The 16,939-nt window shown below is 35.5% G+C and overlaps 1 long non-coding RNA gene across 1 annotated transcript in view; it reads right to left on the bottom strand.

Annotated features, from left to right (window-relative positions):
* Nucleotides 1-16,939, bottom strand: part of LOC105077798 (uncharacterized) — a 199,052-nt gene that overhangs the window by 169,457 nt on the left and 12,656 nt on the right. The gene's annotated exons all lie outside the window — the stretch shown is intronic.

Here is a 16,939-nt window from a genome sequence, read left to right on the forward strand (position 1 = left end):
GAAAGCAACAGTGTTGCGAGAAGCAAGAGAACCTATGTAAACGGTTCAGAAACAGTGCCAGGCACACTGGATGCAAAATATATATTTGTATGAGTGAATGAGTGACCTAAAAATCACAGATGCCTGTGGGGCTAGAAGTGTCCTTAGCAGAGCTTTTGGCTGACCTGAGAGTTCATGCCAAGTTCATGTTAAAAGGAGGGCCATATTTGAAATGGGATCATTTGGAACACCCAGTGTTGCCAAAGCCTCTAAATTTTCAAAAGAAGCTGGAGATCTGGATTTTACATGCAATTTCTTGATGGTTACACATTGGAAACACACAGGTGGTCCAGGATGACAATGTAGAAAGATCCTGAACTCACCTCTTTCTACAGCCACATCAAATCTACAGCTATATATGGAACAATTTCCCCCTGTAAAAGGCCTGAAAACTAACTGAACAGCTCCTTCACAATAAATGATAAAAGGGCCACACTGATACAGGCAGGAGAGGCTGAGACAAAAACCCTACCCTCAGTGCTGTGAACCACAAATCAGGAGGGATCTCAAAAATCCAGAACTTCTCCCTGAGGAGTGGGGGTTTGTGCCCCGTACCAGTCCCCGCCAACCCTTGGGACATACAGTGAAGAGATGAGCCCCCAATATGTCTGGCTTGGAAAATCCCACGGGGCTCATGCCCAGGGGACCGAAAGGGCTGTGTGGAACTGGGATACTTCTCTTAAAGGACTCGTGTGCACCTAGGGACTAGTGCAAAAGCAGCAGTTTGAAAAATGCCTATGTGAAAGAGATTCATTTGCCAATCATAAGGCATCGACTTAGAAGGGGAGAGGCCTCTGGGGACTCCTGCTGCCCCACTAAAGATGAGGGGTGCGCCCCAGGCCTGCATGCTCCCACTGATAGGAGGCTTGTGTCCCTGGGAACCACCGGACTGTTACAATTGGAGAGACAGCTCTTAGCAGTCTGCCACCCACACAGACAACAGACTGAAGCACACTTCCATTCTTTCTATGGAAAACGCCTATTTACTTGTCCTTAAATTTCAGCCAGAGGGACAGACTTTAGGTTTGCCACACATCTAGAAGCTACAGAGGTGCTCTCAGGGAACCTAGGGTAGGGGACCCCATATTTGAGCTTTCCCTCAGCCTCTCTACAGCTCATGGGAATCTCCCAGAAGGGAGCTTATACACTCATTTGAAGCTCCAATTTTTGTAGCTGTTGTCCAGAGGGACACTTCTCATCTGCAGGCAAGCAAGGTTTACAATGATGCTCCTATAGGACAGCATATATTTGCAAACTTTAAAAGTGAATGCCTGAGTGTCTGGTTTCCAATCTGCCTGAAACTAGGGGCTAACTGAGATCCGTCCCTATGAAACAATGAGTTTCTTGGCACACCTCAACAACTCGAACTTCTGAAAAATAAACCAGGCTGTTTAGAAAATAATAAAGGTTTGAGAGACAACCAAGAGCCAGAAAAAGGTTGAAACATAAGATTCATAACCAACACAAGACCATGCCTTCAAGTCTGAGAAAGGTATATGTTTCACCTATTTAAAAAAAAAAACAAAAACCCACAGAGTTATGCAAAATGAGGAAATGGAAGTATGTTCCAAACAAAAGAACAAGATAAAACCCCAGAAAAACATCTTAATAAAATGGAGATAAGTAATTTACCTGATAAAGAGTTAAAAGTGATGATCATAAAGATGCTCACTGAACTTGGGAGATTGTATGGCTGTTAGCATAAATGATGCCATCTTGGACCCTTACAGTTTCTCCTGTCCGTTCACTGACCCTACCCAAGACTGTACTGTGCAAATGAATCACTTCTCTGTGTTCAAGGGCCTCGTAGTTAGTACATATTGTTTAATAATCACTAGGACCAGGTAGTCTCTATGCTGTTAATCCCCAGACAATGATGAAAACCATCCCTGATGTATTCCTGGTGCCCACGAGACTAGTGACCCAATCATAAATCTTAACTTAGAAATGCACATCCTGTTACCAAGCACCTACAGCCATACCCTAGGTTAACTACAAATTGTCCCAGTGGCCCCTTGGTAGTGCAGAGTGCAGCTGCGAATGCTTCCAGATCCTTGTCCATCTGATCCAGACCCTACCCTGTGAGTAAGTCACCCTATAATAAACTGACCCACTGATGATACAGAGCTGCCTGGCTTGTTTTTTCAGCCTCAAGATGTCTTCTCAGTTCAGTGGGCACTCTTCATTCCCTCCATCCTCCAACAGAGACGAAGGGATGAATACAATGAAAATTTCAACAAAGACAGAAAATATAAGAAAGTATGAAATAGATGTCACAGAGCTGAACAATACAATAAAACTGAAAACTACACTAGATGGGTTCACAGCAGACTAGATGAAGCAGAAGAAAGGATCAATGACTAGAATACAGGGCAGTGGAACTCACTCAGAAAAAAAATTTTTAAAAAGTGAAATAGCTTAAGGGACCTACAGGATAACATCAAGTAGAATAACATTCACATTATAGGGGTGCCAGAAGGAGAAGAGACAAAGAAAGGCATAGAAAATTTATTTAAAGAAACAATGGCTGGAAACTTCCCTAACCAGAAGGAGAAAAGGCATCTAGATCCAGGAAGTCCAGAGAGTTCCAAAGAAGATGAATCCACAACAAAATTCACAAAAAGGACAAAAAAATTCACAACAAAAAAACATTAAAATTAAAGTGTCAAAAGTTAAAGAAAGAATTTTAAAAGTCACAAGAGAAAAACAACTTGTCATATATGAAGAAATCCCCATAAGACTATGAGCAGATTTTTCAGCAGAAAATTGGCAGGGCAGAAGTCAATGGCTTAATATATTCAAAGCAATGAAAGGAAAAAAACCTCTAATCAAGAATACTCTACCCAGCAAGGTTATCATTTAGAATTGAAGGAGACAGATAGAGTTTTTCATACAAGAAAAAGCTAAAGGCGTCCATCACCACTAACCTAGCCTTATAAGAAATGTTAAAAGGGCTTCTTTAAGCTGAAAAGAAAGGGTGTTGATTAGTAACAAGAAAACATTTGAAAGCATAAATCTCACTGGTAAAAGTAAATACAGTAAAGGTAGTGGGTTAATTACTTATAAAGCCAGTATGAAAATTAAAAGACAGAAGTAGTGAAAATAACTACAACTACCATAATCAGTTAAGGGAGACACAAAATAAAAAGATATAAAATCTGACATTAAAAATATAAAATGTGCAGAGTAAAAATGCAGTTTTCAAATGCATTCAAACTTAAGTTGCTATTAACTCAAAATAGACTGTTGTGGGGGAGGGTATAGCTCAAAGTGGTAGAGCACATGCTTAGCATGCACGAGGTCCTGGGTTCCATTCCCAATACCTCCATTTGAAAAACCAAATAAATAAATACATAAACCTAATTACCTACCCCCTGAAAAAAATAAATAAATAATTTTTTAAAAAATTAAAATAAAAGACTGTTATATATGTAAGCTGTTATGTAAGAGTCTCAAAGTAACCACAAAGCAAAAACATATAGTAGAAATACAAAGGATAATAAAAAAAAAAAGTCTAAGCATAATACTAAAGGATATTATACAACCAAAGGGGAGAGAGCAAGAGAAGAAAAAAAGAACAGAGAGGAACTGCAAAACAACCAGAAAACCAGGCAATAAGTATATACCTGTCAATAATTACTTTAAAAGTAAATGGACTAAATTCTCTAATCAAAAGACACAGAGTGGCTGAATGGATTTAAAAAAACAAAACAAAACAAAACACAAGGCCCAGCTATATGCTGCCTCTAAGAGACTAATTCCACATGTAATGGCACAATACAGATGGAAAATGAAGGGATGGAAAAAGATGTTTCACACAAACAGAAACCAAAAGAAATCTGGGATAGATACATTTATAACAGACAAAATAAACTTTAAAACAAAGACTGTAATAAAAGACAAAGAAGGTCTTTGCATAATGATAAAGGGGCCGATCCAACAAGAGGATATAACATTTATAAACATTTATGTACCCAACATGGGAGCACCTAAATATACAAAGCAAATGTTAACAGACCTAAAGGAAGAAACTGACAACAATATGATAACAGTAGGAGACTTTAATACCCCACTTAGGTCATGGATAGATTATTAAGACAAAAGAGTAAGGAATACACAATGGGGAAATGACAGTCTGCTCAATAAACAGTGCTGGGAAAAGTGGACAGCTGCATGCAGAAGAGTGAAACTGGACTATCTTACACCATACACAAAAATTATCTCAAAGTGGATTAAAGACTTGAATGTAAGACCTGAAACCATAAAACTCCTCAAAGAAAACACAGGCAGTAGGGTCCTTAACATCAGCCTTGTCAATGATTTTTTGGATCTGACACCAAAAGCAAAGGCAACAACAGCAAAAATAAACAAGTAGGACTACATCAAACTAAAAAGCTTCTGCACAGCAGAGGAAACCATCAACAAAATGAAAAAACTAGCTACTGAATGGGAGAAAATATCTGCAAATCATATGTCCAGTAAGGGGTTAATGCCCAAGATATACCAGGACCCCATAAAAATGCATAGCAAAAAACAATCTAATTTTTTAAATGAGCAGAAAATCTGAACAGACGTCTTTCCAAAGACATCCAAATAGTCAACAGGTAAATGCAAAGGTCCTCAACATCACTAATCACCAGGGAAATGCAAATCAAAACCAGAATGAGATATTACCACATACCCTACCGTGTCAGAATGGCTATTATCTAAGAGACAAGAAATAACAGGTGTTGGCAAGGATGTGGAGAAAAGGAAACCCTTGTGCACTGTTGGTGGAAATGTAAACTGGTGCAGCCACTATGGAAAACAGTATGGAGGTTCCTCAAAAAAATTAAATATAGTACTACCATATGATCCAGCAATTCCACTTCTGGATATGCAACCAAAGGAAACCAAATTACTCTCGAAAAGATATTTGAACTCCTGCATTTGTTACAGCATTATTTACAATAGCCAACACATAGAAACAATCCAGGTGTCCATGAATGGGTAAATGGATAAAGAAAATGTGGTATAAATGTACAATGAAATATTATTCAGCTATAAAAAAGACAAAAATCCTGCCATTTGCAACAACATGGATGAACCTTGAGGGCATTATGTTAAGTGAAATAAATCAGACAGAGAATGACAAATACTGTATGATCTCAGTTATATGTGAAATTGAGAAAAAAGAAAACCTCACATATACAGACAACAGATTGGTGATAGCCACCAGTGGAGGTTAGGTAGGTCGCAAAAGTAGATGAAGGTAGTTAAAAGTTACAAACTTCCAGTGACAATGTAAGTCCTGGGGATGTAATGTACATTATGGTGACTACAGTTAACAGTACTGTATTGTATATTTGAAAGCTGCTAAGAGAGTAAATCTTAAAAGCTGTCATCCCCCCCCCCAAAAAAAATTGTAACTATGTGGTGACAGATGTTTACTAAACTTATTCTGGTAATCATTTTGCCATATATACATATATCAAATCATTATGTTGCACACCCAAAACTAACATAATGTAATATTGTTATATGTAAAATAAACAAACCAACCAACCAACAAACAAAAAAACCTTGTCTAGGAGTAAGAATGAAAAGAAGTAGTCTAGAAAGAGGGGGCATAGGCTCAGAGAAGGAAACACAAATGCTTAGCATAGTTTAAAAGGTTCTTTTTATGGTTCTCAACTCTCTCACCTCCTGAACCTTCTCATGACCAAGACACCTTACCAGCTACCAGCTATTGCTGTTTCCCAGCACACGGCATGGTCTCTCTTGCTATTACACTCCTCTACCAGAACTATCTGCCCCTCTCTTCACTAGATTCACTCCTACTTGTTCTTCAAGACTTACTCTTAATCTCTCTAGGAAGTCACCCCTACCCATGCTGCGTTAGATGATTTTCTCCTGTAATGCTTTAGCACTCGTAAGTCAACTTCTTTTGGTCCTTCCCTTGCTGTACTATAATGTTTGGGTTACTGGTCATTTTTATTCTGTGAGACTGAGTTTTGCAGCTATAGGAACAGTATCTTATTTATTTCTGTTACCTCTGTGACTAATGTAAGAGCTAATATAGTCAACTTAGATCTGTTGAACAAAATGGCAAAGACTAAAAAAATATAGTTGATTTCTGACTAATACAGTTTTCTGACTATACATTTAGTGGGATATATTCAAAGGACAAAAAGAAAGCAACGAAATATTTAGTTTTGGTAATGGTGTTGTAATTCTAAAAGTATTTTGTGTATTATGGGATAGAGTAAGTAAGTAAATACATTGATGTCATTAGGAAATAGGGTTTTCACTGTGGGAGAAGGAAGCCAGATATGAATGGGAGAAGGAAGAGAAAATCAAACGATACCAAAGACATCAAATTGCAACTGGATATGAACTCATGGTTTTTCAAATACAGTTTTAGTAACAATGATCACACCTAGTTCCTAGATCTTGGCTTCTAAGGCTGACTCCCTAAATAAAAAGAAACAGGGCTCCTTATATAAATGGCTGGTTCCAGATCTTGAATAAAATAGAAAGTGAGCCTAGTACATAAGACTAATGGGGACATATCAAAAGGACACAGCTTGATAGGATTCCTACAGAACAAGTCTGGGACAATTTGATTATCAAATGGAATAATGATATTAATACACTAAATTAAAAAAAATCATGAGCCCATGGTGATTATTTGAGGGCAGAGAATGAGAAAGGGAAAGCTGTTCTTCACAGAAGAATGTCAGCTAATAAACTATCTAACAAATATAGAAAGGGGGACAGGACTAGAAACACATCACTTTGTGAACCCCAGTATAACTGACTCAGGCAAAAATCCTGGCTGATTATTGAGTGAAATGTTGTTGGGAAAAGGGACATTCACATGGCCACAGAGCATTTTGAGATTACTGGAAGTCTATTAGTTGTCACTTTTAAAAAGTGCTACATTTAGAATCAACAATGGTGGGACAGAAACAGACTCATAGACATAGAATACAAACTTGTGGTTGCCAAGGGGGAGGAGGGTGGGAAGGGATAGACTGAGAGTTCAAAATTTGTAGATACTGACAGGCATATATAGAATAGATAAACAAGATTATACTGTATAGCACAGGGAAATATATATAAGATCTTGTGGTAGCTCACAGCGAAAAAAAAATGTGACAATGAATATATGTATGTTCATGTATAACGGAAAAATTGTGCTCTACACTGGAATTTGACACAACATTGTAAAATGACTATAACTAAATAAAAAAAAGTTAAAAAAAAAATGGTGGGACAGCCTGAAATGATATGACTCATGATGTGATACAGTAAGAAGTACATTTCATATATGATATATATCATAAACATCTATTATCATAGATATCATAAATATACATATATATTGACAAAAACGAATTGAATTGAATTATGAGGAAATAATCAGAAAATGCTGAACACAGAAATTATACAAGACACCAGGCCTGATCCCCTTATAAGTTTTTTTTAATAAGTTTTTTTTAAAACATTTTTTATTGAGTTATAGTCATTTTACAATGTTGTGTCTCCTTATAAGTTTTATGTCATGAAAAACAAATAAAAGCAGGGGGTAGATTAAATTAGACTTTGATCCAATTTTAAAAGCAAATAACAGAAGAACAAACAGCTATAAAAGGTATTTTTGAAATTAGGGAAATTTAAATATAAACTACATATTCATAATAACAAATCAGTTCTTTTTTAAAGATATGATAATGGTACTGTGATTATGTAGAAAATGTCATATATGTGTACATAAACACACATATAAACATATGTACCTACACGTATACATACATATACATATATAGAGAAAGGGAAGGGAAGGGGAAATGTTGCAAAACATTAACAACTGATGAAACTATATAACAGATATATGGTTGTTCACTGCACTTTTCTGTAGGTTAGAAATTTTCAAAATAAAAAGTTGGGAAAATATTTCAGTATGAATAGTCTTTGGTTTGGTTTTATTTCTTTTTGCATTTTATCTTGATATCCATTTTCTCTATTTCTTTTTCTTGCAGCTGAGTTCCTGTATTTCAGTGGCAATTCAGCGGAATTATTTAGAGAATTACACAACATCCAGAAGAGGGCAGCAGAGTAAAACTTTTCTTTAATTAAAGAATGATCTGAACAGTATGTTAACTTTGCCAAATATCTGAAAATCAGACTTTATCTAACCTCTCTTTCAGAAACAAAGCAGTTATCTCAGTGTTCCTCTCAGAAAATTGAAAAACTCTAGGCAATTATTTCATTTTTCTAATCAAAAACCTAGACTCAGCGTTCATCTATAACAGGGCATCCCTGTTCTCCCATGTCCGTTTATGGCAAGAGTAACAGCTACAACTAAGGAGAGGCTGTATCAAGACACTTGAGACTTCTTTCCTGGTCTCCCGTTATCAAGACCACCCTGCTCTTGGATGGCTGTCCAGCTACCTACCTATCCATCCACCATCCGTACACCATCCATCTACCTACCCACCCATCCATCTATCCTGCCAGCCACTGTTCCTCTGAGCTTCCCAAACTATTCCTGCATTCTAGCACTCCACTTAAGAACCTTCAATGACTACCTACTGCATATCTCAAGATTTTCTGATGGTCTGACCTTACTCTGCCTAAAAAATTTATTTCCTAACTCTCTGGGGCATCATTCACACTACAGTCTTAAATATTTGTATATTTATTATAATTATTTTCCACTAGATGGCAGTAAAGCGGCCAGAGGAAGAGGTGGCTTTTGCTAATTCACAGACTAGCAGAGACTGTTTTTTTTTCTTCTTTTAATGCAGTATTTTGTATCCTGAAGCACAAAATAACCTCAAAATACTTTGTGTCTAATTTTATCAATATGCAATATACTACTGTAATTCATAGAATTGACATTAACTTCAATATCTGAAGTTAGTGAAATGCCTTGTCGCATACTTTCCTTCTCAAAATTTTGCATCACAGGGGAGAGAATAGTTCAGTGGTAGAGCACATGCTTAGCATGCATGAGGCCCTGGGTTCAGTCCCCAGTACCTCTGTTAAATAAATAAGCAAATAAATAAGTGAATAAACAAACCTAACTACCCCCCCCAAAAAAAACAAACCAAAAAAATTTTTTGCATCACAATATGTAGTTCTAACAGTTGATTCGATTCTCAAAATTTTTTGTCTTCAGATCCCATTAAACCTTTAAAAATTACTGAGAATCCACAAAGAGCTTTTGTTTATGTCGGTTATATTTATTGATATTTACTATATTATATTAAAACTGATCAATTTTTAAATATTTATTTATTAATTCATTAAGAATAACAATTTAAAAACGATTACATGTTAATATGGGTAATGTCTTTAAGAAAAACAGCTAAATCCCCCACCAAATAGTGAAAAGAATGGCATTTTTAATATTTTTGCAAATCTGTTTTATTTCTGGCTTAATAAAAGACAGCTGGATTCTCATTTCTGCTTCTTCATTCAATCTGTCCTATCACATATCATGTAACCCCGAGAAAACTCCACTGTACCCTTGTGAGAGAATGGGAATAAATTAAGACAAATAACATCTTAGTACTATTATGAAAATAATTTTGTCCTTGAAGATGTCTAAAAAGGTCGTAGGGACCCCCAGTGTCCCTAGGCCACACTTTGAGAACTGCTGGTTTATGCTATCCCTCCCCTTCCAACTTTTTTCTGCCTATTTCTCTTTGAAGCACTCCTTAACTCCAGGAACTCACACTGAAATTCTATGGTAATTAATATTTAATTTTTTTTAATTATATGTTTTTCCAACTAGACTGTAATCTTTTGAAGCTGTACCTAGGCTCCCAGTTATCACTGAATAAATATTTGCCGGTTATTCAAATACCCTCCAGAATACCCACCAACTTTAAATATCATCTCTCTTCCAGCAGAGAACTGTGAAATCATGATTCATACAAAGTAAGCCTGTCCTCCAGCTTATAGTTTGAAAAACACTTCTTTCTTAGACATAGTCAAGGCTCTAAGCTATTTACTGATTCTGCCCATAAAAAATATTAAAAGTGGAAAAATATTGCCAGGATTTAATAAAATGTTTGAATATCTGCTAGTTTGTCAACATAAACTCTGTCTTTTCATCACTTTCCACAGAGAGAAAACCTTAACTCCCTCCTCTGAAGAGGGAAAAGGACCCCTCCTTGCTTGCCCAGGAGCAGATAAACATTGGTAAGTTCACTCAAAATAGCAGAGCGATTCCCTCCTGCATTTTCCTACAAGGTTGACTTCCCAATTCCGGGCTGTTTTACATCTTATCTTCTCATCTCAAACCTCTAATATTCCCCCTTATCTATTCTCAGTTGAAGATCTTGCCTCATAGATTACTGAAAAACTATCAGATTTTGCCCTCAACTTTCTCCATCCAAATTCACTAATACACTTTCTGCTAAGCCCACATTCTCTTCCTTCCCTCTTGCTACAGTTGAGGATGCATCCCTGCTCCTGTCAGAGGACAACCTCTCCATTTATGCTCTGAATCAGCTCCCACCTTCTCAAGGACTTTATTCTGGAAATTACTCACACATCTACCTCAGTATCTTTCTTTCTGTTGGATCATTCTCATCAGCACACAAATCTGCTTAGAGGATCTTTCAATTTACAAAATTTCTCTTCACCTTTGGCCCTATTTCTCTGCCCCTCTTTCAGTAGAACTTACTGAAAGAGTTATGTACATTTGTTTCTCCTTCCTCCCCTCACTTTTTCTCAACACATTCACACTCAAACTTTTCACCAAAACTGCTTTTGAGCAAGTCATCATGGACCTGCATCTTGCAAAACTTATGTTCACTGCTCAATCTATGTTCTTTGCCATCTCCTCTTTCTTTCTAGGTGATCTCATCCAGTCCTCTAGCTGATGACTCAATTTTATCTCCAGCTATGGCTTCACTTCAAAGCACCAAGTGTGGATATTCAACTAGTTACTTGACATTCCTCTCATAGGCATTTCAAAACTTCACCCTCCCACATCCAATCCATCAGCATGTTCTGTCAACTCCTCCAAAATGTAATCTAATCACCCTCTCCATCTCCACAGCTACCACTCTAGTCCAAGCTATCATTATTTCTCACCTGAACTACTGTATTAGTCTCCTAATTAACCTTCCTTGTGTGGTGACTGCCCATCTATTACATATAAAATACTCAGTGATCTTTTAAAAGCAAGAAATAGATATCTCTCTTCTGCTTACAATCCTCCAAGGGCTTCCCACTACACTAAGAAAAATCCTCACCCAAGCCTGCAAGGCCCTACATGATTTCGCCTCTTCCCTGACTTCATCTTTCCCTTCTCTGCTGGCACCATGTTCCAGCCACATGGACTTCTTTTCCTTCCTTAACAAATCAAGCTTCTCCCCACCTCAGTGCCTTTGCATTTCCTATCCAGAGACTCTCCCCACAGACCTTCCCAAGTTTGATGCCTTCTCAATCATATATGGCACCACCCTATCCAATCTTGCTATCCATATTCTGACCCCAAGTGACCCTTATAAAGAGAATGAAATCCCAGGAGGAAACAGATCACACACACACACACACACACACACACACACACACACACAAGTTATCTGTGTCCCTCTCTTCTCAGTACCCTACTTCATTTTCCTGAGGGCACTAACCACTGTCTAATATTATTTATATGTTTAGTATCTGTCTCCTACATTACAGCCTGGGATACAGTAGGGGCTCAATATATTATTTGTGGAACTCTCATTGTGAACTCTGGAAGTTACAATCCATCTACGGACACATGCTCTATTTGTGGATTTTTAGGATATTAATAATAAAGTTTATGTTTCCTACATGGCATTTTTATAATTAATAGTATAAATGGACTTTAAAAATACAGTGCACATATCTTATCCTCAACTGGATAGAGTATTTGGAGAGACTGGAAACAATAGTAAGTAAGGATAAAGAATCAGACAGAAGAGGGTAACTTGGACAGCAGCACATATCCATTCCTACTAATGCCAAACTTTTGCTTGTTATATGTGAATATATTATAAAACTGACTCTCAGTATGTTGTTTCTCATTTATCTGTATTTAAAATTTTATGTAAATCATTAAAGACACAGATGATCTAAAGGACACTACCAATCACCACTATGACCTAAATGATACTTATAGGACTTTAACCCCAACAACTACAGAATATACACTCTTTTCAACTGCACATCATATGTTCACCAAGATAGAGCATATCCTGGGGCATAAGCAAGTCAATAAATTTAAAATAATTGAAATCATACATGTCCTCTAACCAAAACAAAATTAAGAATCAATTACTATAAGATATCTAAGAAAACACTAAGTATTTGGAAATTAAAAACATACTTTTAAATAATCCATAGATCAAAAAAGAAATCACAAGGGAAATTTTAAACATATTTTATACTAAATGCTAATGAAAATACAATATATCAAAATTCCCAGGATTCAGCTAAAATAATTATTGGAAGGAAATTTTTAACCTTAGATGCTTATATTAGAAAAAAAGAAAGTTCTAAAATCAGTGATTCAAGGTTCTACTTTAAGAAACTAGAAAAAGAAGGACAAAATAAACCCAAGGTAGGACATATAAAATAATAAAAAACAGAAATCAATGAAATGGAAAACAAACAACAGAGAAAATTAATAAAGCCTAAAGCTGTTTCCTGAAAACCTCCAGTTACAATAATGAAGAAAAAAAGAAACACAAATCATCAAAATCATAAATCAATTATCACTATAGATCATACAGACATTAAAAGAACAGTAAGATTGTATTTATGAACAACTTTATGCCACCAAATTTGACAACTTAGATGAAATGAACAAATTCCATGAAAATTATAACTTACAAACTTGAAACAAGATGAAACACAAATTTTGAATAGCCCTACATCTTTAAAAGAAATTTAATTCATTATCAAAACCAGAAGCCTGTGGTTTCACCAGTGAATTCTATCAACATTTAAAAAAGAAGTAATGTCAATCTTATATTTAAAAAAAATTTAGGACGTAGAAGAGAAGGGAACACTTCTTAACTCATTTTAGGAGGTCAGCATAAGCCTAATACTAAAACCTGAAATAAAACTACAAACAATTCATGAGACTGAAGATTTTAAAACATACATTGGGAGGAGGGTAGAGCTCAATGATAGAGTGTGTGCTTAGCATGCATGAGGTCCTGGCTTAATCCCCAGTACCTCCATTAATTAATTAATTAACAAACCTAATTACTTCCTCCCTAAAAAATTTAAAAAATAAAATAAAATAAAAATATATATCAAAATAAACATGGGATAACAACAAAAGCATATAAAAACTAATAGGATATGACCAAAGTGTTTCTCAAAACTGAGTAGGATACCTCAGGAAGCAAAAGATGGTGCAGTATTTAACTGTGTCATTATGATTTACTACATTAAAAGGAGAACATAGAGAAATTATGTGACCATCTCAAAAAGTAGCAAAGAAAAGCATTTAATATTCATCATTCATTTAAGACAAAAATTCTTCACAAACCAAAAGTAAAAGAGAACTTTTTGAACTCTATAGAGTATACCTACCAGAAAATTACCAAAAATATTGAACTTGAAGGTGAAACTTTAGAAATAGATGAAGCAGACTTATACAAACTAATATGGGGAGACTCCAAAATACATTTTTAATAAATAAAAGAAGTTGCAGATACTTACGGGGTTTTTTTTTTTAGAAAATTCACACACAATTCTGTGATTTCCTATTGGTACATACACAAGTGTGTCCATACATAAAATAAGGCTGGCAGAAAACACATTAGACTGATAACATCTGAGGAGAGGAGGTAAGGACCAGGATTGATGGAAATAGGTTACAGGGTGTGGTTAAGGAAGCCTTTAGCCTTATCTACCATGTTTCTATTTGTTTTAAGGAGGATGTTCATTTCATGAATCACTTAGGTAACTAAAAAGTAATTTTAAAATCACAAATTTAAAGTCAACATAATATTAGAAGTACTAGCCAGAGCAATTAGGAAAGAAAAAGAAATTTTTTAAAAAATACCCAAATTAGAAAGGAAGAAGTATAACTTCACTATTTTCAGACAACATGATTTTATAAAAAGAAAAACCTAAAGATGCCACAAAAATACTGTTAGAATAAACTGATAAAATCTGTGGAATACAATTTCACTATACAAATCTATTGCATTTATATACACTAATAAAGAACCATCAGAAAAAGAAATTAAGAAAATAATCCCATTTACAATTGCATCAAAAAAGAAATAAAAATACCTAGAAATAAATTTAATCAAGTAGATGAAAAATCTGTACGCTGAAAACTGTAAGACATTAATGAAAGAAGCTGAAGAAGATGCAATGGAAAGACACTCCATGCTCATGGATTAGAAGAATTAATATTGTTAAAATGTCTGCATCACCCAAAACAATCTACAGATTCACTGCAATCCCTATCAAAATCTCAATGGCATTTTTCACAGAAATAGAACAAATAATCCTAAAATTTGTATGGAACAATAAAAGATCCCAAATAGCCAAAGAAATATTGAGAAAGAAGAACAAAGCAGGAGGCAACATAATCCTTGATATCAAACTACATTACAAACCTATAGTAAGCAAAACAGAATGGTACTGGCATTAAAATAGACATATATAATAAGTGTCATACTAAGTGAAATAAGCCAGAAAGAGAACGAAAAATACCATATGCTATCACTTATATGTGAAATCTTAAAAAAAAAAAAAAAAGAAATGAATTTATTTACAAAACAGAAACAGACTCACAGATAAAAAACAAACTTATGGTTACCAAGGGGGTAGGGGGTGGGAAGAGATAAATTGAGAATTTGATATTTTCAGATACTAAGTACTATATATAAAATAGATAAACAGCAAGATCCTACTGTATAGGATAGGGAGCTATATTCAACAACTTTTAATAGCCTATAATGAAAAAGAACATAAAAACATATGTATAACTGAATCACTATGCTGTACACCAGAAATTAACACAACATAGTAAATCAAATATACTTCAATTTAAAAAAAAAGGACACACACATAGATAAATGGAACAGAATAGAGAGCCCAGAAATAAACTCATGCATATATGGTCAATAAATTTACAACAAAGGAGTGAAGAATATACAATGGGGAAAAGACAGTTGATAAACAGTGTTGGGGAAATTGGACAGCCACATACAAAAAAATGAAACTGGACTACTATCTTACACTACACACAAAAATTATCTCAAAGTGGATTAAAGACTTGAATGTAAGACCTGAAACCATAAAAGTCCTCAAAGAGAACATAGGCATTAGGCTCCTCAACATCATTCTTACCAATGATTTTTTGGATTTGACACCAAAAGCAAAGGCAACAAAAGCAAAAATAAACAAGTGGGTCTACATCAAACTGAAAAGCTTCTACAAAGCAGAGGAACCATCAACAAAATGAAAAGACTAGCTACTGAATGGAAGAAAAATATCTGCAAATCATATGTCAAATAAGGGGTTAATGTCCAAAATATATCAAGAGCCCATACAAATTGATAGCAAAAAACAAACAACCCAACTTTTTAAATGGGCAGAAGATCTGAATAGACATTTTTCCAAAGAAGATGTCCAAATAGCCAACAAGTACATGCAAAGGTGCTCAACTTCACTAATCGCCAGGGAAATGCAAATCAAAATCAGAATAAGATATCACCACATACCCTTTAAGAATAACTATTATCTAAGAGACAACAGGCTGCAATCCATGGCATTCTCTAAGTATTTGGCATGCTGTGCCTTGGGCAAACAAACTTGGCTCAGTAACAGTAGGAGAAGTCCTTTCTTTCCTCTCATGGGCTTTGCAGATTGGAAGAGTTGGCATGAGACCCCAAGAGAGGTTCTGCATGGCTCAGCAGAGGTGGGATGGGATGACTCAAGGCACTCTACTAGGCCTGCCTACACCCTTGGCCCACCTTGAAATCCCAAAGGGAGTAAGTTGCTCCAAGGAAACCAAGCAAAACTAGCTGCTGGCCTAGATGGCAGAGTAGAAAAAGCTAGAGCTCACCTCCTCTCATGAAGACACCAAAATCACAACTGCAGAACAACCATCTATAAAAAAGACTGGAACCTCACACTCCTGGGCATATATCCGGAGAAAAATAAAATTAAAAAAGACACATGCATCCCAATGTTCATACCAGCACTATTTATGATAGTCAAGACATAGAAGCAACCCCAATGTCCATCAACAGATGACTGGATAAAGAAGATGTGGTACATATATACAATGAAATACTACTCAGCCATAAAAAAGAATAAAATAATGCCATTTGCAGCAATATGGATGGATCTGAAGATTGTCATTCTAAGTGAAGTGGGCCAGAAAGAGAAAGAAAAGTGCCATATGACATGATTTATATGAGGAATCTAAAAAAATAACAACAATAATAATAAAGACACAAATGAACTAATTATTATTTTGATTTCTTGAATATGTGTAAGCACATTTGACTGTCCTTTATGATTGGATTACCACATTCTGTTGATTCTTATTTTGTAGTTGGCTTTATTCTTTTGATAACTATGTAAGCTTAATAAGCTAAAGATCTAATCCATTCTTAGAAGCAATAACTAGCACACATATGTAAACTAAAAAAAATGTGCAGTATACCATATATATGTATTGACATGCAATATAATGTGTTTGTGCAGTCAAACTGTAATAATTCTACCTAATAAAACTGGAAAAAAAAAAAAGCCTGGAACCTACCAGAGATCTTCCATAACTAAAGACATGTAGTACGAACCACAATGAGACAGGTAGGAGGGGCAGTCTTGCAATATAATCAAATCCCATACCCTCCAGGTGGGTGACCCACAAACTGGAGAATAATTA

This window comes from Camelus bactrianus, chromosome 3 (genome assembly GCF_048773025.1).
Source record: "Camelus bactrianus isolate YW-2024 breed Bactrian camel chromosome 3, ASM4877302v1, whole genome shotgun sequence".
NCBI lineage: Eukaryota > Metazoa > Chordata > Mammalia > Artiodactyla > Camelidae > Camelus > Camelus bactrianus.